The sequence below is a fragment of the Lissotriton helveticus genome, chromosome 4_1 (assembly GCF_964261635.1).
Source record: "Lissotriton helveticus chromosome 4_1, aLisHel1.1, whole genome shotgun sequence".
Taxonomy (NCBI): Eukaryota; Metazoa; Chordata; class Amphibia; order Caudata; family Salamandridae; genus Lissotriton; species Lissotriton helveticus.
Window position 1 is genome coordinate 15526098 of NC_136063.1, and position 16609 is coordinate 15542706.

General features: G+C 45.5%; 1 pseudogene across 1 annotated transcript in view; it reads left to right on the forward strand.

Moving 5' to 3' along the window:
• The first annotated feature begins 926 nt into the window (after positions 1-926).
• LOC144826903 (verrucotoxin subunit beta-like) overlaps positions 927-16609 on the forward strand; it is a 78996-nt pseudogene continuing 63313 nt past the window's right edge. Inside the window, exon 1 of the transcript XR_013609966.1 lies at positions 927-1041. The product of XR_013609966.1 is annotated as a verrucotoxin subunit beta-like (transcript). The remainder of the gene's footprint in view (positions 1042-16609) is intronic.

Genomic DNA, 16609 nt, shown 5'->3' on the forward strand with positions numbered 1-16609 from the left:
GGTCTACCTTAGGGGAACCATACATGTAAGAAAAGAGAAAGTTTGGACCTGGCAAGTGGATGCACTTGTCAGGTCGGCATGGCAGTTTGAAACTGCTCACACAGATGCTGCAGTGGCAAGCCTGAGAAAAGTTTATAGGGCTGTTCTTGTGGTTGACACAACCAGTGCTGCAGGCCCACTAGTAGCATTTAATTTACCGTCTCTTGGTACCCATGGTGCACTTTACTATGGACTTACTGGTAAAACAAATATGGCAATCATGAATAAATGAATTGCCATTATAATTTACACAAGTAGGCATGTGCACCATAGCACTGATTAGCAGTGGTCAAGTGCCCAGAATCCTAAAGCCAACAAAAAACGGTTAGAACAATTACAGGAGGAAGGTAAAAAGTTTAGGGATACCCCTACAATAAAAGCCAGGCCCAACAATGACAGCCATCGTGTATGTGTCTGTGCGGGAAAGCTTTTGGAAACAAACTTCCAAAGAGAAAATAAATATTGACCTTGACATTGTGGGAATCTGTTGGTCTGAACGACTTGCTGCGACAGTCCCTTCTCTCCTGGGTCATTCCCTCTCGACTAACAATGGAGTGGGCATATCCAGAGACGGACTGGCGGAGCACTCCATCACATGTATGACTAGATTCAACCCATATGCCTGCGTGGACCCACACACCGGCAGATACGACTGATTATGGATCCCCAGGGTCTTCACTGACTCTCACTTTGACAGTAATGAGTGAATTTTGGAGTCGAAGGATCTATACTGACTCACACTGAAAGTCCTTAGTGTTTAGTGAAATCTTTTCTAGAGCTGTCCAAGACAGCATGCCCACCAGCACCCATCAGGTATATGTCTGAGTAGCTGAAATGATAGGAGAGTAAACTAATCCTTGTGAATTTTTAAAATATTTTTTAGCTGGATCCATGTTGAATTGATGGCATCAGACGTTTCTTCCATCATTACACGAGCAGCACTTGGCCGGCCAATTCACCTCGGGGCGCTGTATGACTGCCGCAATGATGTCATGATTCCAGGTAAAGAATAGCAGGATGTATATTTCTGATTCATTTTTGGTCTGACACCATTTCTTAGTATGGTACTTTACTGAGAGAGAGAAAGAGGGAGACAGAAGAAAGAGAGAGAGAATCATTGTCTCTGACTCTCTTCCTCTCTCTTTCTTTGACTAAGTGCCATGTCAAAACAAATATAAAGATAATTAACTGACCTTTTGATAGGGCTAACATCTTGCATTTGCAGACTTTCGTGCTGACCGCCACTTCTTCTGACGGGCACCAAATGATGCGGTTTGAGCCTGAAATCCGCTCTCCTGACAATCGCACTTTGCTACTTGACTATTCTCAGAAAGGTGTTGTTTGGTGTTTACTGCTGCAGCCACGTGCTTCATGGGAATAAGGGGCTTATTGCACCACCGCAGAGTCATTTTGTTTTGAGGTACTGGTGGCACAATGGGCTTCCCCATATTTACAAAGCCATGTTAAAATTATGGTGCATGACTTTTCACGGTCTTGTAAATATGTTTCCCTTTCACACATATCTCTGCTGGAAAGGAGCGTTCCATGTGTGTTGCTGTGAGTGTTCCCACACAACACCCATGGATTGTGCTGCATCCCCTTCCTGCACAAAAGCAATCATCCCCTCAACGCAGGCACCCTTTCAAAATGACACTGTCTGTGCACAGGCGCAGGGGAGTAGGAAGGAATGCTCCGTATCTTGTAGATACAGCTCATTGCTCCCCTTGTATTTGATGTACTGCAGTGCATCAGGAAGGCTTGCTGCACTGCTGTGTGTCAACATATTGTGAATGAAGCCTAAATACCAGTCCCTTCTATTTCAGTTACTTGTTAAGTTGTGTTTGTCTTTTTGATAAATGTAGTTCCTACACACAATCACAAGTTAAAATGTGCCTAATTAGGCATTACATTGATGCCCATGTACAATCCATTCACCAAAGTGCTGCGGTTTTACCTCGCGAGAAGTGACAACATTTGATCGCTTAGCGAGTGACATGACAGGACTCAATGTGAGGAGTCACTCCCCAATGTGGTTCCTACTTTCTTCCAGGGTCCAGCTTAGCTTGGATATTCTAGCTGCAGAGCAAGTACATCTCACCATAAAATAGTTGACGGCAGCTCATTTAGTATTCTAGATTCATCTTCAGTATATTGTAGTAAAAGTAAACAATTGTATAAAAATTGTAAAATGGGACGAAAACTATGTAATTTAAAATCTCAGTTTAACCCCTTCCGTGCGGGGCTGTTTCTCCCCGCTGTGCTGGGGGGCGCGTACAGCGCCCACATGCTCATGATGAGGTCAGCTCGTCATGAGCCACGGCGCTCCGGTGCTCATGACGAGCTGAGCTCGTCATTGCCACACCTGTTCCCATGGAACGCTCAGCACAGCAGGGGAATCAGCCCAGCGTGCGAGCGTTCCACGGAACGGGCGCGGTCATGACGAGCTCAGCTCGTCATGAGCACCAGAGTGCCGTGGCTCATGACGAGCTGACCTCGTCATGAGCACCCAAGGAGTTAATCCCAGGGACCGGTTAGCCAAGTGTGAGCTATCGTTTGGAGAGGAGATATGTTCTTATCTCATGTTGGTTGTAATGCATTCTCTGCACACCTTCTCTGTTTCCCTGCTCTGCTCAGCCTGTGTATGATGTAATGGAATGTTGGTGAGAACTGAAGGAGTTAGAGAGTGGGCTGAGCAGAGAGGGGGCTGCTCCAGCTGGGGTTCCCTATTAAGTAACGTGTAACCTTTCCAATAACCCTACAACCTGCTATCCTAAGTGAACTGCCTACTCAACTTCTACTTATAAAGATGAATCCTTTTTAATTACAAAACTGGTGACGACTGGTAGACGACTTAAAAACTAACCTACGAATGGAGATTTTAAATAAGATGGGGCTAAGGCTCAACCGAAGTTTCCTGCATCACTGCGCATTATGTGGAATAACCACATGTATATGTTCCCCTGAGTTGAAGAGGCGGATGCTCTTATAGAAAAAATCAAACTGGGGTGTAAGTAAGAGTAGGTGGAAGTAAGGAGGGGCCCCTTGTTATTGAGACCTGTGATAGTAGCATTAAATCATTCTTTCCTATGTGGTCCAAGGGACCGAGGCCGAATAGGCTCCAGCCTAATAGAAGGGAGGGTTTCCCAAGGGGGTGGGTCACATGGGGGGAAGGAGGGTGTGGTGGTGAGGTGCACCAGGTGGGGAACAGTGGGTAAAGAATTTTAAAAAATCCTCAATCTCACATTTGTAAGTGATTGGCTACTTTGGATTTTACCACCGGATGGCAGGTATACCCCCTTTGGGTAGCGAGGTAAAGTTTATCTTGTGGAATGTCAATGGGTTAAGGTGCCCCCGGTAGACATCAATTGGTGATGAAATATTTAGAACTATCCCCTGCTCAAATTTGCCTTATCCAGGAGACAGATTTAAGCCATGCAGCGTGTTCTATTATATTCTCTAAATACTCTTGGGTAAAATATTTTTGCTCTTCTGAGCAGATAGTTCATAGCAAGGGGGTGGCCATATTGATAAAACAGGGGGCAGGATGCTCCATTAAATCCATTCATTCCGACCAGTCAGGGAGGTGGATAGTGGCCATTTTAATTGTGTAAGCCTAGAACTAGCATGTGCTTCCTTCTATGGTTCCAATACCGACAACCCGATGGATATTTTAAAATTACAATCCAAACTGTTTGAAATTGTCTCACCAATAATCATAGGAAGCGATTTTAATGTTCTTCTTGACCCCGTAAAAGACAGATCCAATATGAGCCATTATTTGGGAGCCCCTAGAGTACAACAAGCATTGGAAAACATGTTACACGATCTGGAGCTTGTGGACGTCTGGCGGGAAAGATGGGTGATAAAAAGGGATATACAATTCATAGTAAGAAGCACGGCCATTCTTCAAGAATTGATTATGTTTTAATGGATAGGCCAAGCTTAGATAATATGAACCGTATACCTGTCTTGCCTAGTCACATACCTTTCCATGCCCCCAGTGTTGTTTTCTTATGCAGGAAAAAAAAATGATGGATTTAGGCCCAGATCATTGTACTGGGGTGAATGTATGACATTGTTCTACATTCTTTCCATCAACTGTGTTTTTGCAATTTTCACCCCGAGTGGGCTGGGTATGCTCAGACGTGAGTCCCAGGCTCTCCACACCACTGGAGTCAAGCTATCCAGGCTGATGAAGGCTGATAGCCAGAAACCGGTCCTTGGATGCTTGATTCCGGTCTGGGAAAGACATGGCTTGGTAGTTCGGACTGGACTGTTCCCATGAGGCACAGGGTCAGAGCTGATTTGCATAGAGCCAGTGTCTAACCCAGGGTGGTGTGGAGTGCAAAAAAACGATGGATTTAGGCCCAGATCATTGTACTGGGGTGAATGTATGACATTGTTCTACATTCTTTCCATCAACTGTGTTTTTGCAATTTTCACCCCGAGTGGGCTGGGTATGCTCAGACGTGAGTCCCAGGCTCTCCACACCACTGGAGTCAAGCTATCCAGGCTGATGAAGGGTGATAGCCAGAAACTGGTCCTTGGATGCTTGATTCCGGTCTGGGAAAGACATGGCTTGGTAGTTCGGACTGGACTGTTCCCATGAGGCACAGGGTCAGAGCTGATTTGCATATAGCCAGTGTCTAACCCAGGGTGGTGTGGAGTGCAAAAAAACGATGGATTTAGGCCCAGATCATTGTACTGGGGTGAATGTATGACATTGTTCTACATTCTGTCCATCAACTGTGTTTTTGCAATTGTCAGATGTGGATATAGCAAGGGCTCTCAAATTGGCTACCCTAGACTATTTTTCTATAAATATGGGTTCGTCTTCTATGGTCTATGTTTAGGATGCCTTTAAGGCTAATATAAGGGGCCTGTTGCATAGTCTTATATGTTCAAAGAATAGGGCAGAGACTCGGGAGCTACGGTCCTTGGTGGGGAAAATCCTTTTACTGGAGGAGGAGAGGTCCTGGATCAGCTATGGGAATCTTGAAAGACTCTCATTAGTCCAGAGAGATCTGGAAAAGTCTGTCAGGAGTGTATTGGTAGGTTGGATCATAAATGTAGGCACCATTGAGAACTAAACACATGCAAAACTTTGAGTATGGAGATAGGGCAGGTGCCCTCTTGGCCTGGAAAGCAAGAGTAGATCGCTCAAAGAATAACATTAATGAACTGATAACACATGGAAGAGGGGAGAAGTCAAGTAACCTGGAGGACATGCAATCCTGCCTTTTCTCTTTATTCTCAGATCTATATAGGTAGGAGACGGTGCCTAATACTGAAATCCTTCAAAATTGGCTTAGAGAGAAAACTTTGCCATCTTTAACTAATGAGGGTCGTGAATGATTAGATGCTCCAATTACTGAGAATTAAATAGGAGACCAAATAAGTAAGTGCAAAAACAGTAAGGCGGCCGGCACTGATGCACTTCCCAGTGAGGTTTATAAACGCCTCCTGATGAACTGGTCCCAATATTGGGTATTCTATTTAATTTGGTGTATAGGTTGGAAGGACAGGCTGCTAGCTCTTGGAAAGAAGCAACCGTCGTATTGATACTGAAACTAGGGAAAGACCCCCAAAAAGCAGACTCCTATAGACCAATCTCCCTGATGAATGCCAATTTTAAGATCTTCATGAGTGTTCTTGCAGGAGATTAGTGAAGTAGTGTGGCTCACTGGTTAGAGGCGGCAGACCCGAGAGCAGAGGACGGCCCGTGACCAGGGTTCGATTCCCGGCGCGGCAGGTTTCTGGACCAGGGTCAGCGGACTCGATAATTCTCTCGCCTCGGTGCCCACTCTGATCAGCGTTCACACTCGGCAACTCTGGGCATTAGCTTGCCTCATCTTCACTAACGGCCCCACCAGACCGCCGGGGATGCCTGGTCTCACCCTGGAGATACCCATTAAGGGACCATCTCTCAGGGAAGCCAGGAAGGGTTTCGCAGCGGTCGAAGCGCCTTGGGACCCTACGGGTAAGTAGTGCGCTATATAAATGCCTATACATACTATACATTTACATTGGTCAAGTTGGACCCTCGGCTGTGAAATTCTGACCAAAAAAGTTTTATTCCCAGGAGATATATACAGTAGCAGACGCACCAGCTAATTGGAAACATCGATTTGGCAATGGGGTGATTGGATCCCCTGGCCATAGTGGCACTTGATGTGGCTAAGGCGTTCAATAGAGTATGCTTGGTATACCACTGGGAGGTACTTAGGGTGATGGTTTTTGGTCCTACCTATGTTCAGACCTTAATGAAGTGTTATCAAGGTGCCCCCGCAAAAATTTTGTTGAATGGTATGTTAACTTCTAGTTTTAACATCCATAGAGGAACAAGACAGGGTTGTCCCATTTCCCCATTGTGTTTTGATGTCTACATAGAGCCATTAGCACAAGCAATATGATTGGATGACCTGATTTCTCTTTTTTAATCTCAGCAATATAGCAGCAAGCTGGCTCTTTACGCTGATGATTTGCTGTTATACACCAATGATACGGGTGGTTATACCTAGGGTTGAAGCATATTAGGAGAATTTGGTTCCCTTTGGTTTTGGTTTGAGGTGATGTGTTGGAATATCGACAACTGGGAGGGTATTACGAGCAATGAGTTTAAATTCCCTGGTATCATCATTGTTAACGTTCTAGATAAAAACCCCCAGCTAAACCTGAATAGGACTAAGTAGAATGATTATTTGCTAAATGGAAAAATCTCCCCTTAACAATGTTCAGTCGAGTCAATTTGGTAAAAATTGTCATTCTACCGAAGTTGACATATCTGTTTAATCCGATCCTTCTTGATTTCCTTAGTAAAGATATTTGTAGAATACAAAGTAAGATTGGAAGCGTCATCTGGGTAAATAAAGGTGCTAGATTGTCTGGAAAAAGCAGAGACACAGGCTTACCAAAGGGGGGCTAGCTGACCCAGATATTAACTGGTACTCTGTTGCTTTACAATTTAAAAACATCCAGATGTTACTTGTTCAACCAGAAGAGACATCCTGGGGGAGACTACTTGGGGTAATGGTGAAAGCAGACAGTTTTGGTGGTGGGGAAGGTTTCTTGTACAAATTTCGGGCACCTAGGTTCTTCAAAAGGGTACGCTTGAAATTTCTGAGGGCCGCCTGTAGTCTTCGGTACAAGGTTCTAAGTAGATGGAGGATTGGGTATTATTCAGATCTTGCCCAGATCTTGCCCCGATTTGGGATTCCCCGGGGACACCGATATGTTTGAAGGATAGCCTAGCGATCCCTATTAAAAGGGTGGCTATTGCTATCTGGTCGGAGCTTAAATCCACTGATGGAGTGCACCCTTGGGAGGTTTTAAGAGTGAAGGTTGGCAGTAGCGTTTCGGGATTTAAATCCTTTCAACTAATCTCCTAGTTTACAGTGGAAAAGGAGGACACAAGAGGAGATTGGGAGACAGCACAGTCCTTGCAAGATGTACATCCCAAAAGAAAGGAGGTTCCCATTTGGTATAAAAAGTTACTGGTGGTGAAAATAGGGAACAACCTCCGCAGCACGCAGTTTGGAATCAATCTCCCTTTGAGTCCGAGATTGAAGACCTATATCAACCCTCCTTTAAGCTCCTTTATAAATACGTGAAACCAGCTAGCCTAAAAAAGAACCATTTCTTTGTCATCAATAGGCTTTATTATACAACTGCAAAGATTGCTTAGTTTGCACCACTATCCTCCCTCAAATGTCCAGGATGTAACCTCCTCAACACTGTTGATATCCAAATTTTTCATGAGCGCCTCGAACTTAGAGCTTTCTGGAGGGTGAGTGGGGGAAGTTCTAAGTGGTATTTTTAAAATTAAAATCAAGGTAAATGTCTCACTGGTAAGTTTTGGGGATGATGGGGTGGTTCGAAAGAATCTTCAGCAAAAACAAAAAGGCTGGCTATTATACCTGGTTTTAATAGCCCGAAGAGAAATCTGCATGAAGTGGAAAGAATCGCTGCCTCCAACGCGTGAGGATTGTTTAAAAGCTACGTTTGCCATGGCCTGTCTGGGCCAGGGGGAGAGATTGAGAATGGGTTGAATATTTGGTTTGCCCTGGTATCCTGGGGTAGAGAGTGGAACCTTGTGTAGCTCCTCTTTGGCTCTAACTGGTCCAATGATTACACCAAGCTTTCAACAAAGGAGGTGGCCCAGTTTGACCTAAGCAAATGCAGCAGCCGCAGGGCGCACAGTGTCGAACGACGGCTTTTTTTAAAGAAATGGCAGACGCTTATTGGTGAGGACAAAAAAACAAAAACCTAACCTACGCATGAAGGGAGCTCATGCAAAAAATAAGTGATGGTACACTGAAGACGCAAGAAGAGAAAACAAAAGACACAGAAACAGAGAAGCCCTGAACCCCACCACTGTCTTTTCCATCAGACAGCCTTCCGCCGATGAAACCAATGATTGTAAGCCTAACAGAGTGGCTTCTGGACTCTGTACGTTTACAGAAACAAAGAGAATCAGCTAACCAGCACCAATATTGAGAGAAGCTGGCTTGTCATTATTGAAATTGGAATGGTATTTGAGTTTGACTTTCAGCACATTTGTGGCAGTGAGTGAATTCATGGGTTATTGTGGAATTAGTCTCACGCCTGTGCTAGAATAATTATGTCATGTTATGTTACAACCTATTCATAAAATGCACCTACACCAAGAATAATTCTTGGCGCTACAAGCACAGCGGCAAGAGAGATACTGATCTTAGCCGTACGCTTGTCTTATAAGCCAGAATTTTAGCAGAGACCTAAAACTCGCATACGTGGTCATGCGTCTGGTGTTAAGGGGCAAGGAATTCCAAAAGAACCTGGATCAACCCAGTCCCTTCCTATTAAACATAAGGCCTCTAATCGGTTTTGGAGCGCAAACTTCAGATTGCAGTTGAGTAAATAGTTTAGAAATTCTGGAGGTCACGAAAGATGGGCTTTTGCCATAACTAGATTTGAGACGCGTACACCCTGTTATAAACAAGGGTTCTCTGGGCGACTAGAAACCATTGTAGTTTTCCATAAAAAGTCTAGCGTGACAGAATCCGGGCTGATGACAGGCAAATCCAGCCGCTTGGTTTTGGACCAGCTGAAACCTCTAGCTCAAACCCTTGATGAGGCTCAGGTAGAAAGCAGTTGCATGATCAATTTGTGATATGACAAGGGCAATTATAATCTAAATGATGGCCTAGGTGGAAAATAATTTCCTATTTTTTCCCCTTTTTGGAGGAGAAATAAACAGTACAAGGTCACTGCACCTATCTGGGGCTTCAGCGAAAGGTCTCCATTGACTAAAATCCCAAGGCTTTGACTGAAGGCGCGTCCACCTCCAATAGACAGAGGGATTCGAACTATGCAGTTTATTTCTAGTCATAACAATCTGAGTTCAGCTTCAGCTGACGACAGTTCAACCAGTCACAGATGTTGAGCATAGTGCTCGGAATGAACTCCATAGATTCTGGTCAGTCATCAACGTTGAAGAGTAGCTGCATGTCATCAGCGTAGGTATACATTTTCACTCTTCGCTTATGAACAGAAGTAGAAATTGAATAGCAGGACAGACTGAGAAGAGCCCTGAAGCACTCCACAATCACGTCTGACCTTGGAAGAGCAGAAGGGAAAAGGGTGGACCGACTGGTACTGGTCTGAGAGAAAGGATGTCAACTAATGCTATTCCCTGCAAACCAGTGGCCTTGACATAGTCAATTAAAATGTCATGCTCCACTGTGTCAAAGGCGGCTGATAAGTCCACAAGGACTAATGCCTGAGCCCTTCATTTGACTGCTTCGTCTCTCATATGACAACTAGGGAGAGTATGACAGCTTCTGTAGGATGAGTGGGTCGAAACCCGCCTGATGAGAGCCCAGGAAGGAACGGTATTCTAAGAAAGAGGAAAGATGATGGGGAATGTGAACCTCTAATATCTTAGCTGTTAGAAATGGGGTAGCGTGGTGCAGAGCGGGTGGGCCAAACTCCAGAGGACATGTGTAAAGCATCCACGCAGCACACACATACGACACACAAGGCACACTACAAAAAGAGGCCACACCAGTTGGGTGAAAAAAGTTTAAAGGCATAACCGTGTGGCCCTGAGTCATATAAGGCAATCAGACCCAACATGCCCATGGGTACAGACTCATCTCTGGTGCCACCACACTGGTGGAAACCCCTACTCTGGGTCTCTCCAACGGGAAGATGCCAATGTTGCAGCCTCCCGGTACTTTGGTGCAGCTTTGACCAAAAACAAGGACTGGGGTGGTGGGGTCCCTCTCCGGGGACTCTACAGTACAGAAATGTGCACTTGAAGCAATATCCAGCAATGTTGGTGTCCCCTCCGGGACTCTGAAATCCCCAGTGATGTGTCCCACAACTGTGCAGCGGCCCATATCTGCGGTGCTGCTATATGGTTCTATAATCCAGGTACCGGGGCGGGCACCGGCAATGTGTCCTGACACACCTCGAACACAGACTGACTGAGCCCTCACTCCGGGCGGCTGTCAGCATGCGGGTACTTCAGTGCGGTGTGGGCAGGCACCGACCATGTGCCTCGAGCCCCCCCTCTGCCGTACTTCTCCTGAAGGCTGCTCTCCTCTGATTCCCAGGTGGCTCCGAGCTCTCGGCTTGACTCGGGCAGGGAGCAAATCGGAGCGCGGCTTCCTGGGGGCGCGGCTGAGGATGCGGCCAGCACCTTGGTCACCTGGCAATGCTCCTCTTGCGCTCTTCAGGCCTCACAGACACCTCGGCGGCCCTCTCTTCACTCCGGGGGGCCGCAGTGGGATTCCGGGTCATGCAGCCATCTTCCTCCTCAGCACCGATCCCGGCCCAATATGGGCCCCAGGCGGCAGCGGCGGTAAGTTTGGGGCCAAGCAGCGCTTCTTCCTGCCTTGGGGCAGCAGTCCCGGCGTGGCTCTCCTCACGTCTGCAGGGTCGGCCGAGGTGATCCAGGGCAGACCAGAAGTGCGGGGTGGCCTCCCACCTTCCGATTTTCAAGGCGCCAGCATGCGGGTGGGCACCCACTTTTCTGCATGCACGTGGGGTAGGCTCACGCTGTCTTTTAAGGCAAAAAAAAAGGCGCGAATATGCGGAGTGGGCACCCGCTCAATGTAACATCACTCCAAAAATGCCGCCATTACACGGGGTTAGCTCCCGCGGCGCTCTTCAATAAAAACAGATCTTCCTGGCCCCACAGCGCTACTGGGTCCTGAAGTATAGCGCGTAATAGGCGCTAGGCAGCCCCACCAACTTTAGGGGCAAAAGACAGTGCTCCTCTTCTACCGGGCAGTCAGTACATAGCGCCACCTACACCAAGCATAGCGCCCCCCAATATAGCGCTCTTCTTCCTCAGGCACTAGTCAGCAGAGCAGCGACACTACTGGGCAAGGTCAGCAGTCAGTGGGCACTCATCAGGACAGGGCTGAAGGTCCTAGGAACCATCCTCCTCTGCAACGTGGCACTCCTCCTGATACAGCAGCCTTTACTCCGGCAGCGTGGCTCTCACTTAGCCCTGTGGTCAGCAAAGGCGTACAGTTGGGCACAGGGGCGAGCACATAGGCCCAGGTGGTGGTACCTCCCGGCAGTAGGTACCCACAATCACGTCCCCGCTCTGTCTGTGCACATGGTGGTACAGCCCCCCTATTTATACGCCCCTCACCCCACCTACCAGACAGTGCCAGAAGCTTCTAGAAGCATCTGGGGAAACCGGTTCTAACTGGTGTAGGGGGAGCAGTAGAGCACCCTGGGTGCCAGGCTTTCCCTCCAAAAGCTGGGATGGCTGGGAACCGAACAGCTAGACTGCTAACCCACCACAGTCAGGTGGCACCACACATAGCTATGGCATTCATTTCAATAAGGTGCATTCTTACAATGGAGGAATTACAGGTGTGCACACCATTGCAGCACATTTACTATGGCATCTCACACCACACATGGCCTATACATTTCTCTACCATGGTGAAGACATCCTCTAATATGGGGGGGGGGGGTGAAAAGCGAAACAATTCAGGGAAAAGAGGGCCAAGTACAACATTAGCCAAATAGAGAGGTAAGGAGATGGATTGATAGTTCTTTAAAAGTGATGAGTCAACCTCAGCTTTTTTTTAGCAGTGGAACAAACACTGCTTCCTTTCAAGTATGGGGGACCATGCCCTGACTTAACGATAGGTTGGGAACCAGTGTGGGCAAGTATCATTAGGTGAGCCAGATTTTACTGTAGTCATCAGCTTTGAGAGATCATCTTTGAATATTGCTGGAAATGCTGTAAGTTTGTTGGGTTTATGTCTTCCACTGGTAAGCGGGCTAGGAGGCATATTATCTTTTACCATTGGAATTTTTTCGATAAAGGATAGATACAAGTCATCACACAATTTTTAAGTGGGGACCACCAGGCCATTTAAAAGGTCAAGTTTGGAGAGTTCATTAAGCGTGTCGAATATTATTTTGGTTTTATTTTCAGAAATGAATTGTGTAGAAGTAGGTAAGTTTAGCCTCCCATGTCAGTGCTTCAAGCTGCATTTGTATGAGTGGCAGTCAACACTTGTTGATCAAAATTCAGACTAAACAGAATGTCAGTAAGATCAGAAGTAATGCAGCCACCATTTTCCTTAGTGGTCCACAGGATAAAGTCTTCAAGGAATAATATTTTTGCATGATCACTAGCTAGAGCTAATAAAGTATCAGATGTAAAGCAAACTGGGGCATATATCCCAGGGGTCTGTACATGACTATGCATGTTAGATGGGAGGTGGACGAATCTAATTTATTTGCCAAATTTTCTACCATCGGAGCGGTTGGGGGGAAGAGTTTTGCGAGGGAGAGGTGCTTTTTTATAGCTGCAGCCACACAGCCACCTTTTGTACCCTGAGGTCTGTTAAAGTTAACTAAATAATAATTTTGTAGATGTGCCGCTTCAATATCAGACTCAGAGTTCTCTGTGAGCCAAACTTCCATTAGAAAAAATATAGCAGGGGATTTTACCTCAAGAAGGTATTATATCTCACGTTGAAGCTTAACCAAAGAGTATGTATTGGGGAAGGCACTGTTTAGATTTCTTACATTAGATTTTGGCATTTAACGAGGGCCATTATCCACTGTGGTAGTGGTGTATGTCAGCAACCTCTCCGACAGTGAAGAGATTGATTGTTGGAGTTTAAACACGCGTATTTTATCCAGTTGTTTTTATAAGGGGTACTACAAGATGGAAATTAATAGTAAATAAGTGATCTGAGGTCTTTGAAGAGTACACCAAGTTTTGTTCATAATGACTGGCCCCTGAACCCAGACGGATATGATGGGCACAGCCGGGCTTGCCTTACACGCCTTCAGCACACTAGTGGCACGTCAGCACTTCTGCCAGGTTTAAGAGGGCCGGGCGCTCTGACTGACACTTACCACACAGCAGCCCGATTGGCCAACCCCCAGCCAATCGCAGGCTATTTCAGCGTGTCTGAAGGAGTGCAAAATTGCATTTCCCTTAATTCTGGAAGCACAATCCCTGAGGGATCAGGGTTGGCATGCTCGATAGTTACAAGAAACTATTCGCTCCTTGGTAAGGTTGTTTGGCTGAGAGTGGCACTGTGAGCTAGCTGGTCGACAGACTAACATATACTTTGGGGGTGTCTAGAATCAGTCTGGACAGCAATACCTTGGTTTATGTTGTCTAAACACGGAGATCCTATATAGATTTATAGGAACTACACAACACTATCATACCCCTGGACAAATATTGTCAGAGCTGATTCAGCATTCAGTCCCCGAAGCACAAGTCTGTTTGCTAGGCAGACCTCATGGAATCACTTGAACACACAGCTTCATACCCGGCTCCCCTGTATATTGAGCAAAAAGTGACCCATGCAGTTTCTTCTACACACATTTAGAGAGCATGCACTGTAATACAGAGGTAGTTGAGTACCTTTAGGTTTCTGTACATGTGTCACCATGCCCTTAAAAAGGCACCAACACACTCATTGAGAACTCTCGAAAGATGCTGGCACTGAGAAGAAAGGCAGGACGGGAATCAGCCTTTCATTTTGGATTAGGCCTGGCATGGAAAGCTTTACCTCTCTAATTAAAATGGTAGACAAAAGTGAGGTTTAAAAACATGTTGCCAGACATATGAACCTCTATCCTAGTCCATATAAGAAAGGTACACTGCAAGAAAGCAATAGATAGTGAGGTGTGTGCTATAAACTGAAAGCGTGCCCTGCCAAGTTTGAATGTCTGACTGCTACCATGTCTCGGGTTTGTCTCTATGTCTCTACTTGTATGTGCAGTCAGACACGTGTGCTGCAGCTGATGACCTTAACTTAAAAACTAGACAGTATATTATACCCCTGCACGAATTTGTCAGAGCTACTTCTGCATTCAGTCCCAGAAGCAGAGATCTGTTTGCTAGGCAGGACTCATGGAAGCACTTGAACACACAGCTTCATACCCGGCTGCGCTAAATAATGTGCAGAAAGTGACCCGTGCCGTTTCTTCTACATACATTTAGAGAGCAGGCAGTGTAAAACAGAGGTAGTCTAGTATCTATTGGCTTCTGTACAAGTATAATCTTACCCCTAAAAGGCACTCAGAAGAGTGATATGACAGAAGTCAACCTTTTATTTAGGCTTAGGCCTGGCTTTCCGGGCTATTTCTATCTGGACTATCCTCTATCTGAGTCCAAATAAGTCTCTGCAAAGGAACAATTCAAGAAGGCAGAGATGGAGTGGTACGTGCTTTGAACTGAAGGCATACTCCGTCAAGTTTGAATGTCTGACCCCTACTATGTCTCAGGTATGTCACTACTTGTATATGTAGTCTGACGTATGACCTGTAGGTGATGACCCTAACTTACAAATTATACAGTCTATCATACCTCTAGTTAAATATTACCGGGGCTACTTCACCTTTCGGTCCTAGAAGCACCAATCTGTATGTTAGGCAGACTCATAGGAGCACTTGAACACACAGCTTCATACCAAGCTGCCCTGTATGATAAGCAGAAAATTATCCATACAGCTTCTTCTACATACATTTACAGAGCATGCAGCGCGAAACAGAGGTAGTCTAGTACCTATACCATATTTTACATGTGTCATATTACCCCTAAAAGGGGCAGACACTCTCATTAACGGCTCTAACAAAGAGGATGACAGTCAAAAAAGCAACATGACAGGAAGTGATTTATCATTTTGTACTAGGCCTGGCACAGCAACATTTCTCTTTAAAGAAAGTAGTAGAGAAAAGTGAAGTTCAAAACTTGTTGCTAACTGTATTAAACTCTGTCGTATTCCATATAAGTCTCTGTTAAGATGCACTGCAAATAGGCTGTAGATAATGATGTGTGTGCTTGAAACTCAAAGAGTACACTGTCAAGATTGAATGTCTGAATGCCACCGTATCTCGGGTATGCTTCTACTTGTACATGAAGTATGACATGAGGTATGATATGAAGTATGACACGTGTGCTGCAGCTGATAACCCTAACTCACAAACTATACAGTCTATCATTCTCCTGCACAAATATTGTGAAACAGAGATAGTCTAGTACCTATAGGCTTCTTTACATGTGTCATTTTCCCCCTAAAATGACACTCAAAAACTTATTGAGATCTCTACCAAGATGCCAACACTCAGAAGAGCGGCATGAAGGGAGTCCGCCTTTCATCTTGGCTTAGGCCTGGCATTGTAAGCTCTGCCTCTCTATTGAAACTGGTAGAGAAATTAGAGGTTTAAAATATGTTGCCTGGTTTATAAACCTCTATCTTAGTCCATTTACGTCTCTGCAAAGGTACACGACAAAAAGGCCATAGATAGAGAGGTGTAAGCATCAAACTGAAAGTGTACTCTGCCAAGCTTGAATGTCTGGCAGCTACCATGTCTCAGGTATGTCTCTAATTGTACGTGTAGTCTGACAAATGCCCTGCAGGTGATGACCCTAATGTAAAAACTATACAGTCTATCACACCTCTAATTAAATTTTGTCAGAGTTACCACACCTTTCAGTTCTAGAAGCAAAGATCCATTTGCTAGGCAGGCACTCATAGAAGCACTTGAACATACAGCTTCAAAATGGAACTTCTAAATGGAATCATAAAGAACATTTTACCAGCAACTGTGATCTTTGCAATGGGGGTGTGCAAGACTTGAAGCATGCACTGTCGGTATGCCCAAACCCAATACTGGTTGAGGCAAGAAGGTACTATATAAAACCAATAAACCCCGCCACCCCGCCCTTTATTCACTTTGGTACAGCCCAGTGCAGAATATGTGAACATTCCATAGCTGATTCTGGCTGACTGGATCCTGTGATGGTGTTGAGACTGAATAAAGAAGACTCCTGATAATCTACCTGTACGCTTCTTCTTTGTAACACTGGCGACAAGGATGGGATAGTCGTTAGGGAATCAAGTTGTCTTGGATGCTAAAGGACCTTGGGGATCAAAAGCCCTCCTGGTAATGCCTATAAGTCCTACTCCGCTCAATTTCTGAGAGCTGATCAGAGGCCCTGCCCCCTTTCCACACCATTCTGCAAAGACCATTGCTACTTAAAGAATCATGGAAAATCACTGAAAAAGCAAAGGTCACAGTTAAG